Source organism: Antechinus flavipes, chromosome 5 (genome assembly GCF_016432865.1).
Source record: "Antechinus flavipes isolate AdamAnt ecotype Samford, QLD, Australia chromosome 5, AdamAnt_v2, whole genome shotgun sequence".
In the NCBI taxonomy this organism is placed as follows: domain Eukaryota; kingdom Metazoa; phylum Chordata; class Mammalia; order Dasyuromorphia; family Dasyuridae; genus Antechinus; species Antechinus flavipes.
The window spans coordinates 185,080,585-185,104,140 of NC_067402.1; the positions used below are offsets into that span (position 1 = coordinate 185,080,585).

The following is a 23,556-nucleotide window of genomic DNA, read 5'->3' on the forward strand; positions in this document are numbered from 1 at the left end:
AACTGCCTTTTAATATTCTTTGACTATCAGTTGGGAAATTGCTCTTATTTTTACAAATTTGATTCAGTTTTGTATTCAATATATATATTTCAGAAATGAGACCTTTATCAGAAATAAAAAAAAAATTACTTCATTGTCACCTTTATAATGGCACCTTTTTAATATTGTCATTCCTCTAATCACCTCTTTTAAATGAGTCTATGATTATTACCTCTGTTTTTTTTTTTACTTCAGCTGAAGCAAACTAGAGTCTGCTTCAGTCTTTTATTTTAACTCTGTGTCTCCGTGTATTATAGTCTCTTGTAAATAACATATTGTTAGATTCTGACTTTACTTTTCTTGTCTTTTCTCGCCTTTTCTTTTTTTTTTTGGTAAGGCAGTTGGGGTTAAGTGACTTGCCTAGGGTCACACAAGTATTAAGTGTCTGAGGCCAGATTTGAACTCAGGTCCTCTTGATTTCAGGGTAGGGGCTCTATCTTCTCTACCATCTAGCTGCCCCTGAATTCTGGTTTCTAATCTGTTCTATCTGCTTCCATTTTATGGATGAGTTCATTCCATTCACATTCACAGTTATGATTCCTAACTGTGTATTAACCCATTTCTATCCCATTTTCTTCTGTTTTTTTTTTTTCTCTTCTTTCTTTTTATCCTGCTTTTTCCTCAGAAGTTTATATTGCTTTTGACCATTATACCTCTTAATCTACTTTCCCTTTTATCCTCCCTCCTTCCTTCTCTCTTATTTTTTCCCCCTCCTATTTCCTTATTGGATAAACCACATTAATCTAACTCTGTGTGTGTGTATGTGTGTGTGTGTATTCTCCCTTCTTTGAACTAATTCTGATGAGAGTGAAGTTCAAGCATTGACTACGCACTATATCCCCACTCTACTTTTCCTTCTTCTCCAACTGACACCCTCTTTCTCACCCCTTCATTTTTTAAATGGAGATCATTCTAACATAATCAACTCATACCCATGCCATCAATGTAAACTCCTTTTAATTGTTCTAATAATGATAAAGTTTTTGGAAGTTACATGTATCATATTTCCATAGAGGAATATTGTAAAGAGACATAGATAGTGGTGGAACTCTCAGTGAGATATAAGACCCTTCAGTCCAGAGGGAAGCTGCTGACAATATCTGGTTTGGTTCTCATCTCCCCTTGGGGCATCTCACTCTTCCTGAGAAGTCAGGGGGGGTGTGGGGAGGTGGGGGGTGTGGAGGATGGGGGTTGGGGTGGGAGGCAGGAGGGAGTGTGACGACCTGTTTTGTACTTGAAACTGAGATACTTATTGTAAAGAGTCATTTACATATTAATAGAAGGGTGCTATAGTTAGCACATACTCAGTGTGCTGTAGTGATGTAATTGTACTAAGGTATTTAGGGTTGAGAGAACTTGAAATAAACAGATTCCAATTTTGACCATCCTTGTGGATTCTGACTCATCACTCCTCCATTAAGACCAAGTACTCGGGCTGTTCCCAAGATCCTCCAGAGAGCTAGTCTGGATGGCATATTTTGGTACACCAACTTGAGCACGATACATTTTGGTACCCCAACTTGGGGGCTTTAGAAAGCACACTACAGAATATAATGTCCCTTATGACATTTTATCTTTTTATGTTTCTTGTATCTTGTGGTTGAAATTAAATTTTCTATTGAGCTCTGGTTTTCTTATTAGGAATGCTTGAAAGTTCTTTATTTCATTAAACATCCATTTCCTCTTTCAGTTTTGCTGGATAAATGATTTTTGATTGTAATCTAAGCTCATTTTCCTTCCAGAATATCATATTCCAAGCTCTCCTCTTCATAAATGTGGAAGCTACTAAATCTTGTGTGACCCTGAATTTGGCTTTGTAATATTTGAATTGTTTCTTCTTGACTACTGATTTTTTTTTTTTTTTGGGTAATTTTGGAGCTCTGTAATTTAGCTATAAAATTTCTGGGAGTTTTCATTTTGAGATCTCTTTCAAGAGATAATTGGTCGATCCTTTCCATTGTCTTCTGGATCTAAGATATCAGGGTAGTTTTGCTTGATAATTTCTTGAAAGATGCTGCCTAGATTTTCTTTCTTCCTTTCTTACTTTCTGTCTGTCTTTCTCTCTGTCTTAGATCAGATCTGAACTCAGGTCCTCCTGACTTCAGGGCTGGTACTCTCTCCATTGTGCCATCTAGCTGCCCCTGTTGATTGTTTTTCTAATGAGAGAGTTCACATTTTCTTCAACTTTTCCATTCTTTTTTGTTTTTTATTGTATCTTGTATATCTTTTTTCATATTGTATCTTTTGTATCTTAATGTCTAATGGAATTATTAGTTTCCACTTATCCAATTCTAATTTTTAGAGAATTTTCTCCAGTGAGATTTTATACTTTTTTTCATTTTTCCAATTTTGCCTTTTAAAGAGTTATTTTCTTCAGTGAATTTTTTTTCCCTCTGGTTCCATTTGGCTAATTCTATCTTTTAAGGAATTCTCTTTGTGGATTTCTAAGCTTTTTATTTTTTTAATTAATTAATTGCTATTTGGCCAATTCTGTTTTTTATGATTTTTCTTCAGTAATTTTTTTTTCTTATGCCTCTTTTACTAATCAAACTGTTAATTCTATTTTTATGGTTTTCTTGCATTATTCTCATCCCTATCCCCATCCAGTTTTTCCTCTACCGCTCTTATCTTTCTTTAATACTTCTAGGTATTCTTGTTAGGCTTAGGTCTAATTAGCATTTTTCTTTGATACTTTTTTTGATAGTTATTTTCATATTGTTATTTTCTGAATTTATATCTTCCCTGTCAATTTATTATGGTTCAATTCTCTCTCTCTCTCTCTTTCTCTCTCTCTCTCTTTCACTCATTTTCCCTGCATATTTCTTTACTTTGAACTCTATGTTAAAGTTGGGCTCTGCTCCCCTGGGGATAAGGAAGAATTGGCTCAAGTCTCAGACTTTTTTTAAATTTAAGTTTAAAAAAATTTAAATATTTTATTCTTCTCAATTATATGTAAAAATAAATTTTAATATTTGTTTTTAAATTTTGAGTTCCAAATTCTATTCCTTTCTTTCTCTCTTTCCTCACTAAGACAATAAGCAATTTGTTATAAATCATATGAGCAATTATGCAAAACATACTTCCATATTAGTCATGTTGTAAAGGAAAATACAGACCAAAAAAAAAGGTGAAAAATAGTTCAATTTCTGGTATAAATCCTACTTTCTCATAGTGTATTATCCTGGTGATAAGTTGCTGTAAGTTGCTAATATTTTATTTAAGATTTTTGCATCAATATTCATTAGAGAAATTTTCTTTTTCTGTTTTGGCCCCTCCTAAGTTTGGGTATCAGTACCATATTTGCGTCATAAAAGGAATTTGGTAGGACTACTTTTTCCCTATTTTCCCAAATAGTTTGTATAGTATTGAAATTAATTGTTCTTTAAATGTTTGGGAGAAAAAAAAAAACAAAAAAAAAATTAAAAAAAAAATGTTTGGGAGAATTCACTTAAAAATCCAACAGGGCACTTATATGTTGCTCTTCCTATAACTTCTACGCCATTGATTATTTCTGATTTCTTTTTTTGTCATTCTTGTCAATTTGTTGGATTTGAGATGAAACTTTTGGGCTGTTTAAATTTATTTTTCTTTTTATTAGTTATTTAGAGCATTCTTTCATATGTTTATCATTGGTTTTCAATTCTTCTTTAAGAACTGTTCATATCTGTTGGGGAATGACTTCTTTGAAGCCATCATTGGGGGAAGCAACTCCTTCAGGGAAAGAATGAGGTATCCCTACCAAGCGCTACTTACAGGGAAAACAAGCCTGCCTAGCTAAAATAGCAAGGACCATGATGGAAATACAGGAGGTAACATGCCAGGCAAATCAAACTACTGCCACCACTATCACCATCATCATATAACCATTATTTTTCCTCAGGCTATCATGGAGACGCTCTAGAACACCGAACTCAAGAAACTTGAGAACAGTGGTATCCCCCAAACTTGTTATATATATGTATAATCAAGCAAAACAAATTCCATAAAGGTCATGTTGAAAAAATATGCTTTAATGTACACTCTTAATCTATCATCTTTTTATCTGGAGGTGGATGGCATGTTTCATCATGAAATTTCTTGAATTGTTGTTTGTCACTAATCAGAGTTTCTTAGTCATTCAAAGTTATGGTTATACTATTTTTTTCATTATTGTATACAAACTGTTCTGGTTCTGTTCAATTCATGTGAAGACCGAGTTAGCCGGAGTCAGGATAAGCAAAAGTTCTTGGTCTTTAGCTGTAGAAGTGAAGGGAATGGACATAGGAATCTCCACATCTCTCCTCTCTCCTCTTTGTCTCCCGCCCAAAAATAACTCTGGCTTGTCTTATTCCACCCTCTAGTCCCTCCTACAATTCTCTATATAAACTAACAGATGGAGCCACCACAGAATAGTGGGGCCGGCCATTTTCCAAGCATATGCTAATAGAGTATCATCCAATAGTAATTAGCCTTCAGTGCTTGATTGTCCAAGTGCACCTACTCAGAGTTTCAGCCCTTTACAAATTCATACAAGTTTTCCCAGGTTTTTCTAAAATCAGCTTTTCTTATATATAGCACAATAATTCCATCACATACTATAATTAGTTCAGTCCTTCCCAAATTGATGGGCATCCCCTTAGTTTCTTACTAGAAAAAGAGCTATTATATAATTTTTTTTCTTGTATAAGAATTCTTTTCCCTTTTCTTTGATCTCTTTGGAGAACAGAATTAGTAACAGAATTATTGGATCAATGTTTATGCACAGTTTTAATAGTTTTAGAGGTACAGATCCAATTTGCTTTCTAAAATGCCTCTTCCAGTTAACAAATCCACCAATGATTCATTAATGTGTCTGTCTTTCCATGGCCACTTTAGTATGTCTTTTTTTTTCTCATCAACTTTAACAATCTAATGGGTATGAGGTGCTATTTTACAGACATTTTGATTTGCATTCCTCTAATTATTATAATTTATTATTATATATAATATTATTATGATTTAAATTATTTCTTTCCCTCTCCCCATATGGCTATTGATGGGTTGGACTTCTTACTCTGAAAATTATTTACTCATAATCTTTGACTATTTTATCCATTGGGGAATAATTCTTATAATGTGGAATTATTTCTCTCCATATACATACATACATACACACATGAATAACTACACAGATACATACATAAAAGGAATTAAACTTATACCAAACTTAATGCATATTTACTATTACTTTTCTAATTTTAGTTGCATTGAGTTTTTTTGTAAATAACTAAACTTTATGTAATCAAAATTGCCAATTTTATATTCTGTGAACTTATCTTTCTAGGTTATGAACTCTCCCTCTATTCATAGTTTTTACAGGTAACTCCTTTCATGTCTCTCTAATTTATTGTATCACTCTTTATATCTAAAACATGTACCTCTTATCATAGTATATAATATGAGATGCTCATCTATATCTAGTTTGTCAGACTGCTTTCCATTTTTTTCCTACCATTTTTTTTCTTTTCTGAATATTGAGTTCTTGCCCCAATTAATGGGAACTGGATTTATCAAATACTAGACTACTGGGATCATTTGCTCTTATATATGCCAAATCTGTTTCACTGTTTAATTTTTTTTTTATGCAGTACTAAATTGTTGATAACTATGGCTTTGATATAATAGTTTGAAATGTGGTACTGCATGATCCTTTACCCCCTCCCCAATTAATTCCCTTCATAGTCTTGATCTTTTGTTCTTCCTATGGATTTTGTAGCTCTGTAAAACAATCTTTTGGCAGTTTGATAAGGCAATAAGCCTGTGTATATGTGTGTGTGTGTGTGTGTGTGTGTGTGTGTGAATACTATGATTACAAGGTTTTTTTTGAGCTTGTAGTGAGAGCTCAGATTTTTACCTTTCATTTCTAATTTATTTTTTAGCATTTTTTTCTTTGGATGCATTCTGGAGTTTATTGTTGCTATTCTATCATTTCTGGGAGTCTGCAGGATTTTCGTTTGACCTGGGTAGTTTTTTAGACTTATGGGATCCCAATCTTAGAGTGAGAAGGGATCTCAGAGACTGAGTTCACTCATCAACTTATTTTATACAAAAGGAAACTGAAATAGAGACACAGCTACTAAATGTAGTTACCTTCATGTAATACTTGTTTAAAGAGCTCAATCTTCTCTTTAAGGTGTTACTAATATTTTCACTTTTGTAATCCTTATGTTGGTTTGTGCTTATTCAGGCTTTCTCTATTGAATGTCCTCTTTTCATGTTGGAGAACATGGAAAATGTCAGGACCCAAATCCCAAAATATATTTCTTAGGTTAAAGATTTGCCTGATTGCAAGCTGGGTTTTTAGCTTCATTTCTATCAAATACTGATCTTTCCACATTCTAGCATGCATTGTGTCCTACATGTCCATCTCTCTCTCCTTTCCCAATGTCACTTTACACTTTCTAAATCTGAGCAAGCAGACTCAGCATTTGCTATGACTTGGGAGGTGATAATAGGACAGATTAATTCCCTGCCATAGCGCAAATATGTCAATTAGATCCATAATCATAAGCCTATAGTTGCTTGAACACACTGAAGAATGGATTGAGGGAGGAAAATGTTTAAGAAAAAAGAAAAAAAAAGTTTACTCAGTATTTTCTAGCTATACTACTTCTGTTCTATACTTTTATAATTAATTTTGTTAGGCTTATACCTCAATTTTATCCTGTTACTCTAACTTGTCAAGGTTAGTTTGGCTCCTGATTATACAATAGTTTTCCTCCCAGTTTCATGAAATTACATTAAATTGTTTGCTTCTCAATGAGATGAGGTGGAGAGGGAGAAAAAGAGTTTGAAACTTAGTTTTAAAAACAAATGTTAAAATTATTTTAACATGTAACTGGGGAAAATTAAAATACTAAATACATTTTCAAAAAAATAAAGACATTGAAAGGCAAAAAATAAAAAATGAAAAAGGGGGGAGGCTGATCTCAAAACTAGGGAAAAATGAGTTCAAGCTCTGCCTCTGACAAATACTGGCCATAGGAATCCTCAGCAAATCAGAATCTCAGTACTTTATACAACTCTTATATGATAGGAAAAGTACTAATCTGAATTGATTGGAATTTCCTTGCCTAGAAGAGACCTGTACTAGAGACCTATACCACAGGTTCAGTTCCTATCTCTATTCTAGCTTAATTTTATCTATTATTTTGATGAATATCATCAATACTTTATCCAAATCATTAATAAAAATGTTAAATAATAAAAGCCAAAGATAGAATCTTGAAGTTATATTGGAGACTTAATCGAAGTTGACATTAATTCTCTTTGAATCTGGTGAGCCAGCTTTGTTATACTGAGAACAGGCTATGACAGACTACTATCATTTTTTTGTGGGGGGACTATGATTACTAAGCTGGTAAATGACAGTGGATATGGTGATATTTTAGCAAAGCATTCTGGTGGAGAAAAATGGGGATATGGATTAGACAATAAAGCGAATGGATAGCTTCAGAAATGATTAAATATTCAGATTTTAAAAATAGCTGTTAATGTTAATGTGGCAGATAGTCTCCAATGGATGCTCCAGGGGTCTGTGCTTGGTCCTTTATGGCTTAACACTTTTATTAATGACCTAGATAAAGGCACTTGGATAACATGCTTGTCAATTGTGCAGATGACAAAAGATGAAAGACAGCTAACATTTTGGATTAGAGTCAAGATCCAAAGAGACCCTGATTAGCTGGAGCAATGGGTAAATAAATATAAAGCTTTATTCTTAGGCACAATCAACTTCATAAACATAATATAATAAAGATATGATTATACAGTAGAGTTCTTAAAAAATTCTGAGTACGTTAGTGGTTGTGATATGTGATATGAGTTAGTAGTTTGATGTAACAGCCAAAAAAGTGACTGTCATCTTGAAAGGCATATTTCTGCTAGGTATAAGGAGATGATAATCCAATTATAGTTTGCCTTGATCAGACATTATTTGGAGTACTGTGTTAAGTTTTGGATGCTATTGTTTAAAAGATATTGACAAGGTGAATGTTTAAAGTAATGATTATGATGAAAGGTCTTCTGTCATTGGACTGAAGAAAATGAAAAAAGTTTTGTCTGGAGAAGACTTGAGAGACATGACTATTCAAAGCTGTTATATGAAGGCAGATTTTGTAATAATTTCTTTATAACATTTGTAGCATTCATATTGTTATAAAACTAGGTAGTATTAAATGGTTTTTTGATTTTTAAATTTTTTTAGTTTTTTGATTATACATGTACATTAAGAGAGAAAAATTAGAACAAAAAGGAAAAACCATAAGAGAAAAGCGAAAAAAAAGAACAGAAAAAAGAAAAAAATGAATATAGCATGTGTTGATTTGTATTCATTCTCCAGACTTTTCTCTGCTTACAGATGGCGTTTTCTTATCCAAAGTTTATTGGGATTGTCTCGGATCCACTAAAACACTGAGAAGAACCAAATTTTCATAGTTGATCATACAATCTTGCTGTAACTGTGTACAATGTATTCCTGCTTTTATTTGTTTTGCTCAGCATCAGTTCATGTAAATCTTTCTAGGTCTTTCTAAAAAAGCAGCCTGTTCCATCATTTTTTATAGAACAATAATATTCCATTATTTTCATATACCATAACTTATTCAGCCATTTCCCAACTGGTGAATGTCTACTTTGCATTTCTTTGCCACCACAAAAATTAGCTGCTACATTTTTGCACAAGTGGGTCCTTTTCTTTATGATTTCCTTAGGACACAGACCCAGTAATGGCACTGCTGGGTCAAAGGGTATGCAGTTTTATAGCCTGTTGGGTATAGTTTGAAATTGCTCTCCAGAAGGTTTGGATCAGTTCACAACTCCATCAAAAATGTATTAGTGTCCCAGTTTTCCCACATCTCCTCCAACATTTATCATTATCTTTTCCTGTCATTCTAACCAGTCTGAGAGATGTGAGGTGGTACTTCAGAGTTGGACAGTTTTCAAAGTATTTTACATATCTCATTTATTCCTCATAATTTGTCAAGTGGGTATTACATATATTTTACAGGTGAGGAAATTCAGATCAAAAGATTGTTACTTGCAGAGATTCATACACTGAGGTAGTATTTGAACTCAGTTTTCCAGAATCCAAATTCAGTACTATATACACATATCACCTAATTGCCTCTCAGTTAATTTGTTGGGGAAATTGGAAATTGAGATGCCCATCAATTAGGGAATGGTTCAACAAATTATGTCTTGCTGTAAGAAATGATGAGCAGGCAGATGCCAGAAAAATCTAGAAAAGCTTAAATGAACTGTTGCTGAGTGAAGTCAACAGAATCAGAACAACATTAACAGCAACATTACATGATCAACTTTGATACTTAGCTCTTCTCAGCAGTACAGTAATCTAAGACAATTCCAAAAGACTCAGGCTGGAAAATGCTAGTCACATCCACATATGGAGTCTGAATGCAGATCAAAACATACTATTTTCACTTTTTTTCTTTCATATTTTTTTCTTTTGTTCTGATTTTTCTTTCACAATATTACTAATGTAGAAATGTTTAACACGATCTCACATTTATAACTTTTATCAGATTGCTTGCCACCTTGGGGATGGAGCAGGGAAAGGAGAAAAAAAATGCAACTCAAAATCATGCACAAATGGATGTTGAAAACAGTCTTTACGTGGAATTCGAAAAAATATTAATTGGGGGAAAAGATTTGTTCAGGTTGTATCCTCATCACTTGTTCTTTTTTCTTTTCTACCTTTATTGGTTTTTTCTTTGTATGACTATTAGAACAGAAGAAAATTACCCCTATACTCTTTGATTCCCAATGACATTAGGATTCTAAAGGAATGTTTGCTTTCTGCTTCTTTTACTGAAAATGTGTGAGGTTTAATCTGATTGTATATTTATTCATGTTTTACCTATGACCTGAACAAACATGACTTTAAAATCTTTTTTTCCATTCCTGACCTTTCATTCATTCTTCAGCCACACTCAAAGGCAGAAATCCTATCACTTCTTATTCCCTCTAATGCTGTGTACTTTCCAAACTTCATTAATATCAGATTTTTACTTACACCTAACTTTATTCTTTCCTATTCAGTCATGATGCTGACTTCAGAATATAATTTCATAGCCACCATGCCAATCCATGTCCTATTTATCTCACCCTCGATTACATCTTACATGGGTTTTTGTCATGTTATATTGAAGATTATTCCCCATTACTAAAGATCTGAGGAACACAGAAGTAAAGAGAGAATAAATATTAGCTGGTATCTTCAGTAAAGGAGGAACTTAAACTATCTCTGTACTTAATTTCAGGTTCTGGGCTTCTAGAATGCACTGCCTCTCTGATCAATGTTTGCATGTGGTACTATCACTGTATTTCATTATCATACATTGCCAGTTGAAAGTTTCAAACAAACAAAAAGTATCACAGACTTTATAAAATCCAGTTGGAAGTAGTTCTGTATAACCCAACAAATACATCAAAAATAATTTTTCTCTGCCCCATTCCCAGCAAGTGGTCATCCAAACTTTTCTTGAACATCTTTACTGACAAGAGAATCTTTTACTTTTTGGGGCAACCCATTTTACTTTGGGATAGTTCCAGTTAGAAACAAAAATCTGCTCCTTATAATCATCGCTTCTACGCTTTCTGAAGCTCAGTGTATATAACATATCTCAATATCTCATCCAATCTATCTTTAGGCATTTGTAAAGCAGCAAGTCCATATTCTACCTACTCCTAATTGCTACCCTGGGTTCTAACAGAGACTACAATTTGTGGCAGTATGCTATTGATTAAAACAGGTTTTTAACACAATTTTCTGGCAAACACAGATTTGGCCATATCATGGTCAGTCAATTCTGGAACCCTCTATTCAGAAATTGTGTTTATATGTTATGTAGAAGGGGCCAGAGAGCCAGGAAAAAGGGCAATAGAGGAAAAGAACAGAGGAAAATGTCATTCCATATACCTAAGAACTGGACTAATTAGAAACAACACTCTTTAGTTGAAGCTATTTTCTCCAGACTAATATTAATCTTTTCTCTTGGAGAGTTGTAGCTATTCCTGCTTCTTACTTAGTCATCCAAAAAAAAAAAAAAAAAAAAAAAAAACAAACATTATTGAAAAAGAACTGATAAAGTATCAGATTTTTTTCCTAATTGCAAAAATTCCTTAGAATTCTACCTGATTAGTGAAGTTCAAATGTGATGTATATAAAACACTTTACAAACCTTAGAGTACTACATAACTATGACTTGATTGCTTTGAATTTACTTTGAGCCTTCATCAATCTATTGTAATAAGCCTTCTGAATCTTCATGACAGATTTCTCTTGAATCAGTTTTGTTATCTCTGCCTCACTGTTGCTCAGAAATCTCCAATAACTATTTTACATAAGAAATACTTCAATAATTTGACCTTACCCAAAAAATTCAACTGTACTTCCTAGTATTTTCTAAATATGCCATGGCTTCATCTGGATATGTTGATATCCAATTGGAATTACCATTTCCCTTCACCCTTTAAAAACTAAAATATTTAGCCTTGCCTGGACTGGGCCACATCAATTTGCCATTTCTTCAAATTCCTAAAATACTTTATATACCATTCAGCTTGATATTTTAATATTTACTACATTACAATGACACTTAATGCTTAACTATTTCATAATGTATGTTTTAATATACAAGTAGATGGTAAACTACTTGAGAATAGAACTTTTTTTTTGATATCCCACTTCATGCTTCTAATGCAAAGTAGATATTCAAAAATGATTGTTAAAAAAGATAGGTTATAATAATCAAGGCCCAGTTCTTTTCAATACTATTAATATAAAGCTGATACAATTTGTTGGCTGAGTTCTAATGACGTGACTTAGGAAGGCTTCAGATGCTTTGGAGAAATATATTTCATAATCTCTGATAGTCTAGGTTTCTTCAATCTAGACTGGGAACGGTATCTCATTGTTATGATAGACTACTAACAGAGAGGTGCCTACTGGTGGTTGATAATACTCTTTTTAACTCTGAATAACTTAAAAAGCCTGGAATAATTTTATAATCCTGTGAAGTCAGATGAGGAATAAAAAAAATATATTTGGATGCTAAATTCTTCTATTTCCTATCACTATCCTCTAGAACTTCTGACACAAAAAATACTAATTTTTGGTTTCAGAGAAGGAATAGAGCTACCTGAAGGTGCATAATAAATACTTTTAAAGTATTTTAGGGCTTGGCAAAGTTCCTTCAAATAGACAAGGCTTTTACTTTTTTAGGGACACTGAGTAATGATATTAAAAATAAAAGGTACAAGAGCAAATAACTTTGTCAGGGATTATAGGGAGAGACAGGAAACTGGAAGAGGTTTTGTATTTCTTTAGGAGAAAAAACACATCATAGCACTATATATTAATTTAAGGAGGGCATGTGTGATGGAAGGGTGGTAAATTATCTGTATTAGGAGGGCACTCATTAATCTCCATTTGACAAATGAGGAAACTAAAGCAAGCAGACTTTAAGTGACTTGCCCAGAGTTTCATAGCTAGTAAATTTCTGAGGTCAAATTTGAACTGGGATTTTCTGTATTACAGGCCCAGTGTTCTACCACTGTGCTACCTACTGCCCACTCAAGAAAAGGAAAGGAAAGAATATCAAATAGGTCCCATAAGAGAAATCAGGGCATCAGGACTTCAGATCCTAGCTTCTGATATGATGGATATGAAGTACAAAGGGAAAAGGGAGGCAAGGGTAGATGGAATAGTTTGTTCAGACTTCTGGACAAGAGCAAAGATTAGTTGTGAAAGAGGAAGGATTAGCTATAACTGGTAACAAAACAAACCATTCTTCAAAAATATTACAGCATTTTATTATGAAAATATGACTTCAGTCAAATTAGTTGAGGCAGTTGCTTCTTCTGTGTTTTGTCCCATCTGAAGTTCATCTGGTCAAATAAATCTTTCTTCCAAAATGACCAGAGTAAACAAGGGAGGATGATCACTTTCTATTTCAAAAAACCTGAAAGAAAACTTAAAACAAAAAATTAAAATCAGTCTTAATTCTGACTGTTTTCTCATAAAAGATTAACAAAAGGATAATTTTTTTCTGTTTTTTTAAATGCCACAAGTTATTCCTTTACTGAAATAATAGTATGTTTTAGATACTGCAAGTAAGAAGAGTAAATTAAATATGACCCTTAAGGGGTTTATGTTTTCAACAAGTAGAACTGAAAAGCTAATTTATAGTAAACATCTTTTAAAAGATGTGATTTTTTTTTCTGCCTCAAATATTTTGATAATTGCACCTCGTCAACTGGTTTCCTTTGTAATCCTACATATTTAAAAGATATAAATGAAAAATGATATAAAGCATAATTAGCCCTAGAATGGGGACTTGCTAGGATAGGGCTCTATTCTTAAATGAGGTCTGACACATTAGACTTACCTTGATTTATACATTTTCAACCATTGCATTAGTGTTTCTTGACACACTTCTTTTCAGATACTCTTCAGTATCTGCAATTTATAGTTGGGTGCAAATTTTTTTCATTTGGATAAATTAGTAAAATTCAAAATTTTTGAAATATACCTCAAAATGAAGACTCTTAACAATTTTCATTTTAAATTTCTGAAGCCTTTTAAAATTACTGGAAAGTTCTGAAAATTATAGTAACTCATGAAAATGACACCGTGAAAGAAATATCAGCATTACTATCTTTAATTCTTTATCCCAATTTCTTCTGTACTATAAAATTGTTTCAAGAAAATACTACCTAATACTTTCATATATTTTATCTAGAAATTTGCATATGGTGGTTGTTGTTTGGTTATCTTTGGTTCTTGAAGAGAATCAAAGTGATATCACTATGATCTTGGAAAGGCTCTACCACAGACTGAGCACAAATAATTCACATAAACATTTGGAGTAGAGTTTGGAATTTATAACTACTCACATAATAAAAAGAGCTTCAAAGCATGATGCTCATACTAATTCTAAGGTGAGCACTGTAAATTTTATCATATTCCTTTGGCAGACAATAAAACTGAAGGTTGAAGAGATGTAAGTGATGTATTTAGTTAATTAATTGGTAAATTAAACAACCAGGATTCAATCTCAGGTCTCGCTGACTCTGCTTTATTTTTTCCCCACTAAAACATGCTTCTCAACACATGAGTGCAATATTCCAGCTCAACATCCCAAACCCTACCCTTTTTTCAGCTCAGGGTTATATCTGTTTCCAAAGTTCTTGTTAGCTGTTAAAATGAAAGAGAGAGAGAGATGATCTCTGAAGACAACCCTTTTCAGTTCTTGAAGTATATAAGAAGTATCTATTTTCTCTTAGATGTTTTTAAATGGCACATCAGAAATATAATTTTTGACACAAATCTACACAATTTTAAATGGTTTAGTGGAAGGAACACTGGATTTGGAAATTAATCAGTAAAACAAGACTCAATGATTCCTACCCAAAAATCTGATATTTACAATTAGTGCCTCTACTCCTTTTCTAAATGCTCTGCAATATGGTTTCCAATACATTTTGGTTACTCCAAAACACACTACAGAAAGTCACTGATATCTTAGCTGCCAAATCTGATGTCCATTTCTCAATCTTCATCCATCTTCTGACGTATTGTTCATTTACTTTTCCTGGTACTATCTTTCTTCTAGGTTTTTATGACACAGTGATCTCCTGGTTCTTTGCCTATATGACTACATATCTCTGCTAGATCTTTACCAAGGTCATACCTCTATCTTGGTCTCTCTTCTCCTATGATATGTGATCTCATCTGTTTTCAGATGAGATCAATTATCATCACTATACAGATCCATCTAGCCTTAACCTCCCTCTTGAACTCCAATTTCACAATAGTAACTAATGGACATTTGAAAACAAATGTCTCATACATATCTCAAATTCAACACGTCAAAAGCAGAACCCATTATCTTTACTTCAAAGCTTCTAGTCATCCCAACATGATGACGGTACCACCATCCTATTCTCCCAGTCACCTAGGTTGCACACTTGATGTCATTTTCAACTCCTCTCTTCTATGTACTCCACATATCCTATCTGTGGCCAAATTGTTACTTCAACTTGTTTCCTTCCTGTGTCTTCTCATCCATAACTCTCCATATTGAGTGATATAATTGAGTGACGTTGGCCACTTTGCTGTTCTTTCCACATAATACTGCATCTCCTAACTGGAACTGTCTCCCGTGTCTTGAACTCTATCCCTTCTCACCTTGGCCTCCTGACTTCCTTCTAGATTCAGTTTAAATCTGAACTTATTCATGAAGTGTTGTTGGAATCCCTCACTAGTGCTTTCCCTTTGAGTTTATCTTCAGTTTACACTGTTTATATTTGCATATGCAGATTGTCTTTCCTTGAAGGCAGAGACCCTATTTTTTGTTTTTGTATTTCTAGCACATATCAGAGTATATGGCACATATTAACAGCTTAATAAATGCTTATTGATATGCCCAAAGGGTTACAAAACTGTTCATATCCTTTGATCTAGTAGTGACACTACTGGATCTGTATCCCAAAAAGATCATAAAAGAGGGAAAAGAATACACATATGCAAAAATATTGTAGCAGTTCTTTTTGTGATAACGAAGAATTAGAAATTGAGTGGATGCTCATCAATTGGGGAATGGGTGAATATGTTATGGTATATGAATGTAATGTAATATTCTATGAGAAACTATGAGCAGCTCGATTTCAGAAAAGTCTGTGAAGACTTATGAACTGATGCTGAGTGAAATAAGGAGAACCAGGAGAATATTGTGCACAACAGCAAGATTATGTGATGGATCAATTATGACAGACTTGGCTCTTTTCAGCAATACACTAATCCAAGACAATTCCAATAGGTTGGGATGGAAAATGCCATCTGTATCTGGAGAGAGAATTGTGGATACTGATAGGAGTCTGAACTACCATGGTTATAGTGGGAGTAAAAAGGAGATGTCTAATTGTGTGAGGTAAGAAAAAGATATAAAGATATTTTTTTGTATAATTTGGGAATTAACTATCACAAGTGTCTTCTGGGGGCAGCTTGATGGCTCCTGTGGATAGAGCACCAGCCCTGAATTCAGGAGATCTGTAGTTCAAACCTAGCCTCAGACACTTGACACATACTAGCACAGTGTGATCCTGAACAAATCACTTGACCCCAATTGCCTTGCCCCCCCACCCAGCCAAAAGTGTCTTTTGTACACTGAATAAAAACATAGCTCGATTATGTGTGGTGTCTCTTAGAATAGAACTAATCCTACTGCCTGAGAGAAACAGCTCTGAAGACACATAGGAACTTTTTATTGAACAAAATTAATTATGAAAATTATGCTAGAGTTGTTCTTTTAAAATTATATTTACTGCCTTCTTAAATGATCATGGTTATATAATTTTAAACATTTTAATTGTGAATATTTTTAATTAAAGGAGTGAAACTGTGTAAATCCTAGAAAGAGAATTTCCAGGAATATACCAATAGAACTCAAGGGCTTCCAGGAGAATCTGTAATTGGTTCCTTCCTTAAGCATTAGGAATATTTGCTTTTTTATCTCTGTATACTTCTGTGTATTCTGATCATTCTAAGGACAGATAGTTTTTTCCCTGTTCTCTTTTCTTCCTCATAGCCTAAAAATTTCCCTCTGACCCAAATGGACAGTTGAGGAAGACACATAAAGAGGCTAAGTCACAGGATTAGAAATACTAAGGGAGAGAAAGAAGGATAGATTCCTTTTTAGTCTAATTTAAAGGTAGCACACTTCTGCAGAAAGTATTTTTAAAAAGCTTTATTCATTCACTTTGTCACTTTCACTTCTTTTTAACTTAAATTTACATAATTAATAATTGTTCCTTTCCTGAATCTGTTCTCAACCACCCCCAACAATAACAAGAACAGGAGGGAGGAAGGTAAAGATGAACTAAGGCAACTCTTTTTTTATTTGAAAACTCTACTTTGTCCTTCACCTAGATTTTAAAAAATCTAGATAGATATCAAATACGATACTGCATTTCAGCAATTAATTATGTTGACTTGTACAAGCATAGTCAAATGATTTATTGCCCATTTGACCACAGATTTAGGGATGGAAGGAACCTTAGGTAACATTTGGTTTAAACTCCTCATTCTAGGTAAGACGACAGAAATCCCAGAAAAGTATAGGTGAAAGTCACAAGGGGAATAAATGGTAAAGTTTGGTTTGGAATCCAAGTATTCTTGATTCCAAATGTAGCCCTGATTCCATTTCACAATGTTGCTACTTTAGGGTTCTTTTTCTTAGTCTGTTCATTTTAAAGGGTGAAACTACACTGGCTAACAAAGTTTTAGTTGGAAGTTTGTATATGTGTATGTTTGAGTATATAAACAGATAATTGTCTTATGCAATCCTTTTAAGAGACTAATAATTTTACTCTGATTAAGAGCCAAAAACTAGGAAAAGACTTACCACCCAGTGTGTCAATCCCAGGAGCCTTAATCATTCTTCCATCCTCTTTCCCCTTTGTTTCCATCATCTATTTCATGTTCCACTTCCCCCTCTGCGGAATTTTCAGGTCACCAGTCTGAAGAAGTCCTTCTTCCACTGCAGCCACCTACCAGTTTATTACTCTGCTGCACCAGAAGGGTATATAGAAGAGGTTCTGTTCAGTATCAGATCATTAACCAAACAGGGTTCCTTTGTCCAACATACCGTGTTTGTGTCTTCCTAATATTTTTATGGTCTCTTGCTACTACATATCACACACAGTAAAGTTATGGTTAACTTTTAAGAAAAACTGATGTTACACTGGTAAAATTTCAAAATTAGAAGAAGAAAAGGCTCAAGTCACTCAACAATCAAAATCTAAGAGATATTTTCCCTTCTTTTTAAAAATAATTGGTTACTTTCCTGATTCCATTACTAAGAATTATATCAAAATTCACTTTAGATACACATAATTTTAAAACCTGAATTTGGTGGTTCCAAAACCTCGCAAAATTGCACTTCAGAGATCACCAAAATAGTAGTAGAATGAGTAGAAATTTAATTTTTATTAAATTTGCTAGAAACTGGAGCTATGTCTTCCTAATTTTTCAATGTTTTAGACTACTTAAAATCACAAACATACACATGTAACCCCCCCACCTATATTTGAATGAGACACCTATATATGCAATGTAATGATTTATTTGGAAACAGCTAATTATTTAGAAATTCAACAACACTGTTTTTTGCTAGAGAAAATAGACATTTCCCCAAATGATATGTACATCCATCTCTCTCTCTCTCTCACACACACACACACACACACACAGCGCAGAATGAAAAGGAAAAAGAATACATGTGTAAAAAAAGATAAGAAAACAGTTTTAACAAGTCTTTTAAAAAGTTCTCACCACCACTTAGGGGCATTATTATTGTCATTGTCATGCTAGCTATAAAGGTACTTAATTCAATAGCCAAATGATGGTCATTAAGGATAATTTCTTCCTTTTCCCCTCTCTTAACACTGTCTCCCCAACAAAAACAAACAAAAAAAAGAAGCTGATATGCCAGTATTTAAGACTGATACTCTTCTAAAGCGATGAACTCTAGTTTAACAAATGGAGTAAAATGATGTTCCATTTTCCTCGTCATTTATTTCCCAATTCTCTACCCCCATCCTTTGACCTCAGTATGCAGGGTGAGCCTGAGCAGAAGAGTTGGTGACATCAGGGCTTCGCCATTCCCATGGCTGCTTTCAAGAGGCCTGCTGTGCTTCTGAGAAGTGGGGCACAGGGAAGTATCTCTGACTGGAATCTAAAACAACATTTTGACCACCCACAACCCATCCCTCATCTCAAATCTCAATGGTAATCAGCAGGTTTAATTATCATATCTAGATCAACTCTACCAAATGTATATTAAGTATGGAGGAATCTACTCCAAGGCCTTTTAAATTGCCACAACACCTACCAAATATACCTGGGTCATTTAAACGGGACAGAGAATAGAAAGTTTATGAAACTACCTCTCTATGCCCCTTAAGGGTATCTATTCCTTATTATCAGCTCCTGGCTATCACAATCAGCTACAGACCATGGTCCTTTAGGCTCATTCCTTCTTAAGGCATTTCATGATAACTTCAAGAAGCATAGTATCTGTAACTTGGGATTCCTTCATTTAAGAATTTCAGTGAACTAAGAAAGATATAACAAAGCCTCACAATTCTTAGTAGGAATGACTTCTATTTTACATGAGGAAGATGAAGCATAGGATTAACTTTTCACGTGTGTAATAAGATACAGAGGCAGGGCTAAATGACATTTTTCTTTACAGATGCCTCATTGGTTGTGGGATAAGATGAAATCATGTAGGAAAAAATCTTGAAAAGCAGTTAGTTATGTGATACAAGACTCATCAAATTTAGCTTAAAAAGAAGAATTGGAGGGGGATAAATGCAACTCTAAATTAAACTAGGGAATGGTCTAACTGAACTTAAGAATTTGCCTCTTACCAGAAAGCATATACTAAGTCAAACTTCTTAACCACTATATTCCCTTGTCCCATCCATTCCCAACTTCCCCAAGCTACCTCCCCCTTCCCCCCGCGACTGTGATTTTTCATCTTTTAGCTTTATCAGATCATTTGAAGATAAGAAATTATCATTTTTTTTCTTTGTTAACAGGAGTGCCATATAAGTGCTTGGTACTGAAAGATTAGTATTTAAATTACTTTGTAACTAATTACTTTCTATTAACTCTCTATGTTCCTTTCTCAGCTTTATAATCATGTCATAAAAATCAAAGTGCTATAAAGACTAGCTAAATGCTATGGTAAAAAGTGTAACATTTAGCCTAATTCCTAATTTTACCTTTTCAAAACTAGTTTTCCATACCTGTCAACTCTTAATTGATGTCTTTATACTGTGAGCTCACTGTGTACTTGGAACACCAACCCCTGTAAAAGCTTAAGCCAGAGTAGCACAATGGAAGAAACAAACAAACCCAAAACAAAAACAAAGCCAAAAAATCCCCTCCCACATTCTAAAATACCCAAATACAGACACATATGCAAAGAACAGAAATATATCTATGCCTCTAAACAGCCTCCCCCAAGAATGTTATGTGCTCATCCCAACCAGTTCTAAAGCTCACCCAGATGGGAAAATTAAGTAAATGATTTTATAAGTATGTTTATGCAATTTTTTCCCTAAACCAGAGTCATGAGTCTCAAAATAAACCAAAATTATTTCTTAAAACAAAATGGGAAAGGGAAGAAGAAAGGGAGGGCAAAGAGCAAGTTAGAAAACAAGACTGGTGATCAGAAGCAAACAGAAAGAGTCAAATTACCTGCTAGCAGGCTGGGGCTCTGCATGGATCCAGGCTGCTGCATTTACCATTATACGAGCTGCATTATTGGGGGAAGGGAAGTTTAAAAAGGCATTGACCCCGAAAGTTCTCAAAACTTCTCACTCATCATCAGGAAGGGGGAAGGAGGAAATTTTTTTCTCTGGGTTTTTTTTTTTTTTTGGCTCCGGAAAAGGCTGGCAAAGAACAGTAACAGTGGAAACAGTTAGAATATTTCTTTAAAAACAAAACAAAAAACAAAAAAAAAAACATTAAAGAAATAAAAAGCCAAGTTTTCATTAATATAAGAAAGTTTAACACTAAAGTTAGGCACCCTCCCCAAAAACAGTATATCAACAGGACTTTGGTAAAAGAAATAAAATACCACACAAAAAAGCCCAAAACAAAATTAAAAGCATTTCAAGTCAAATCTGGAAGAGGACTAGGAGATTCCAACAGCAGATTTTTGTCTACTACTGAGACACTCCAAAATCCAAGCTTCAAAGACGCTTAACATACTTTAAATAAAACATTTATTTTTTAAAAAGAAAGAAAGAAAAAGGAGTGAATCTGGTTATAAATCCTGCAATATATTACTTTCTTAAAATCCTAGAACAATGAAAACAAATTTTAAATAAAATAAAAAACAGTAGCAGCAGAGGTTACCTGTCTGAGCACCTACATTTCCTTAGGGAGGAGGGGATCGTGTCTCACCAGCCACATAGCCCATAAACCTTCTCAAAAAGAGTGAGCCAGGAAAAAAATAATGTAACACGAGATTTGATTTTACAGTCTCCCTAAGCCCTCCCATAGCCCAAAACTGGGATTTTACTCTTAAGTGAGTAAAACAACTCTTTGTTTACCCTTTTTTTTTCCTTTTTTTTTTTTTTTCACTGGGAAGAGTAGGGGAGTTGATTTGGAAAGTCAGTGATTTCACACGATGCCTTCTCAAAGTCTGATGGAGTGCTGGATGAAAGCATGTCTCTGGATTTTTTTCCCCAAAGACTCAAATGTTCCAAAGCTGTTTCTTGAGCAGATAGCATGCACACAAAGATTTCAAAGTTGGGTGAAGGAAAAGCCAGCAGAAATGACTAAGCAGCTTGTGAATATCAAAAAAATTTTTTTTAAATGGGGAAAAAAATAAAATGGAATCGTCCATAGTATGTGTGCATGTATATAGTCCAACTTCCATCATGTGCAAGATGAAGAAACGATCCAGAAAATAATTTTAAAAAAATACAGTATTAAAAAAGTACAAATGTGACAAGCTACAAAGCTATACAAACAATTCAAACTTTGACATGATTATAGTTACACATATTGACAGATACATTTCTACCTCTCCAAACAATAATGAAGTTTATACAAAAGGTATTACAAATACAAAAATAAACTTAATTAAAACTTAAACATAAATACTTGTAAAAGTCTCACTTGGCTCTTTTAGGAAGACTTAACTTTTCTCTTACCTCTATTTAATGAAGGAATAGAGGAAAAATAGCTAGGTTTTACTGTTGTTTTCATTCTAATATGTGAACTTCCAAATCATAACAAGGTTGGTGAATCTAAAGTTAAAACAATGTGATTTTATAAAAATAGTTTATCAAAGTATGAATAAACTAGTGATGGAATGACCTTTTACTTGGCATGTGGATGACTTGCTATGAATGTGTAAGTACAAGTTACATTAAATTAATTTCCCCTATTCCCTCCCTTTCCAATACCACAAACCCTATGGTTCTTTCCCTTTATTGTCAAAGGGGAAAAAAAAAGTTACTTGTACACATCTGTGTGTACAAAAACACACACACACACACACACACTCTCTCTCTCTCTCTCTCTCTCTTTCTCTCTCCAAGTGTATCTGTCATATAGAGATGTTCTTGACATGAAAACATTTCTGGTAAATGCAACTAAGCACATGCTTCCTCCTTTCTTGATTTTTTTTTTTTTTTTACTTGACCAAACAATGTACTGGAACCATCAAATAACAGAATTCAATTAGAGTATCATCTGATTATGTGATCATTTTCTGTTTATGGTTCACATGTGTATGAAGATATACACTGAGTATTCTGCCTATAAGTCAAATTATTTGAATGTGATTTAGAGTACTCTTAAGTTTAACAAACTCCTCCTAAATATAGTACTTTCTAATATGAAGTCAGATACCGGCATTTTCCATTCTAGTTATCAACAATTAACCTACTGAATTTTAATATAATTTAATTCTATTTAAAATTCATTTTTGTTACATTCCTTTTTAAAATGAAAAAAAAATCCTATACAAATAAGCATGATCAAACCTCTGTTACAACAGGTTAATACTGATCTTTCTTTTTATTGCCTTGAAGTCTCTCTAGTAGTATCCACGAAATTATGGTTAAGATCCACATGAAGGTAAACAGCACTGAAGAAGCAAAGAAGTGGCTCAAAGAAAAACTGTAGAGGATTGTAGGGGAGATGGTACTTGCTCTTTTAAGAATCCTGTGAAGATTGGCAGCATTTCCATTTTTCTCTCATACATACTCCAACACCTCTTTGGGATACCTTTATCCCTGTTCATTATTGTTGTTGTTGTTGTTTGTGTATGTGTGTGTTTATGTGTGTTGACACCTCTAAGTTTCAGGGCTTTACAGATTTAGTGGGCAAGGGAAAAAAATACTAGGGAAAGCTGATGTTATAATGGACCCAATTATAACTAACCCAATGCTGCTGTCTTCATTTTTCTTCTTCCCTCCACCCTTCCCCCCAAACCCCATGAGTAGAAGGGAAAATCCCTGGCCAAGAGTGTGAACAAAAAAACATGAGGCCTTGAATAAACATATCCTGAAAAGTTAATAACTAATAAAGGAAATAAACTGACACAAAATAACATACACACACAGACCTGGGAAGTATCTATTCCACATGGTGGCTTCACGTAGTTACTCTCCCCCCACCCCCTTGGTGAAGTCTAGTTCTTAAAACAACTCATGTTCTGTTCCTTGAAGTCAAAAACTACATACTTCCCTTCAGATCCCATTGACTTTATATCTGTTCTTTTATCTTAAAGTCAACGTAAAAAAAAAATAAACCCCACTAGTTGCTCCCCCATGTCAAATACACACACACACACACACACACACACACACACACACACACACCCTACTTTCTAAAATGTGAATGAGAATACAAATTATTGGCATCAAAATGCATTCAAGAGCTTAAAG

General features: G+C 33.9%; 1 long non-coding RNA gene across 3 annotated transcripts; it reads right to left on the bottom strand.

The window, feature by feature from the left end:
• Positions 1–12,876: 12,876 nt before the first annotated feature.
• LOC127539204 (uncharacterized) lies at positions 12,877–23,431 on the bottom strand. 3 transcript variants are annotated; one of them, XR_007947883.1, is made up of 4 exons: positions 21,027–23,431; positions 20,348–20,541; positions 17,484–17,647; positions 12,877–13,051 (listed from the first exon to the last, which is right to left on the bottom strand). It is a non-coding gene; the product is annotated as an uncharacterized LOC127539204 (long non-coding RNA). The 3 variants fall into 3 exon arrangements; XR_007947881.1 differs by having other exon boundaries at positions 21,011–23,430; XR_007947882.1 differs by lacking the exon at positions 21,027–23,431 and having other exon boundaries at positions 20,348–20,981.
• Positions 23,432–23,556: the final 125 nt, after the last annotated feature.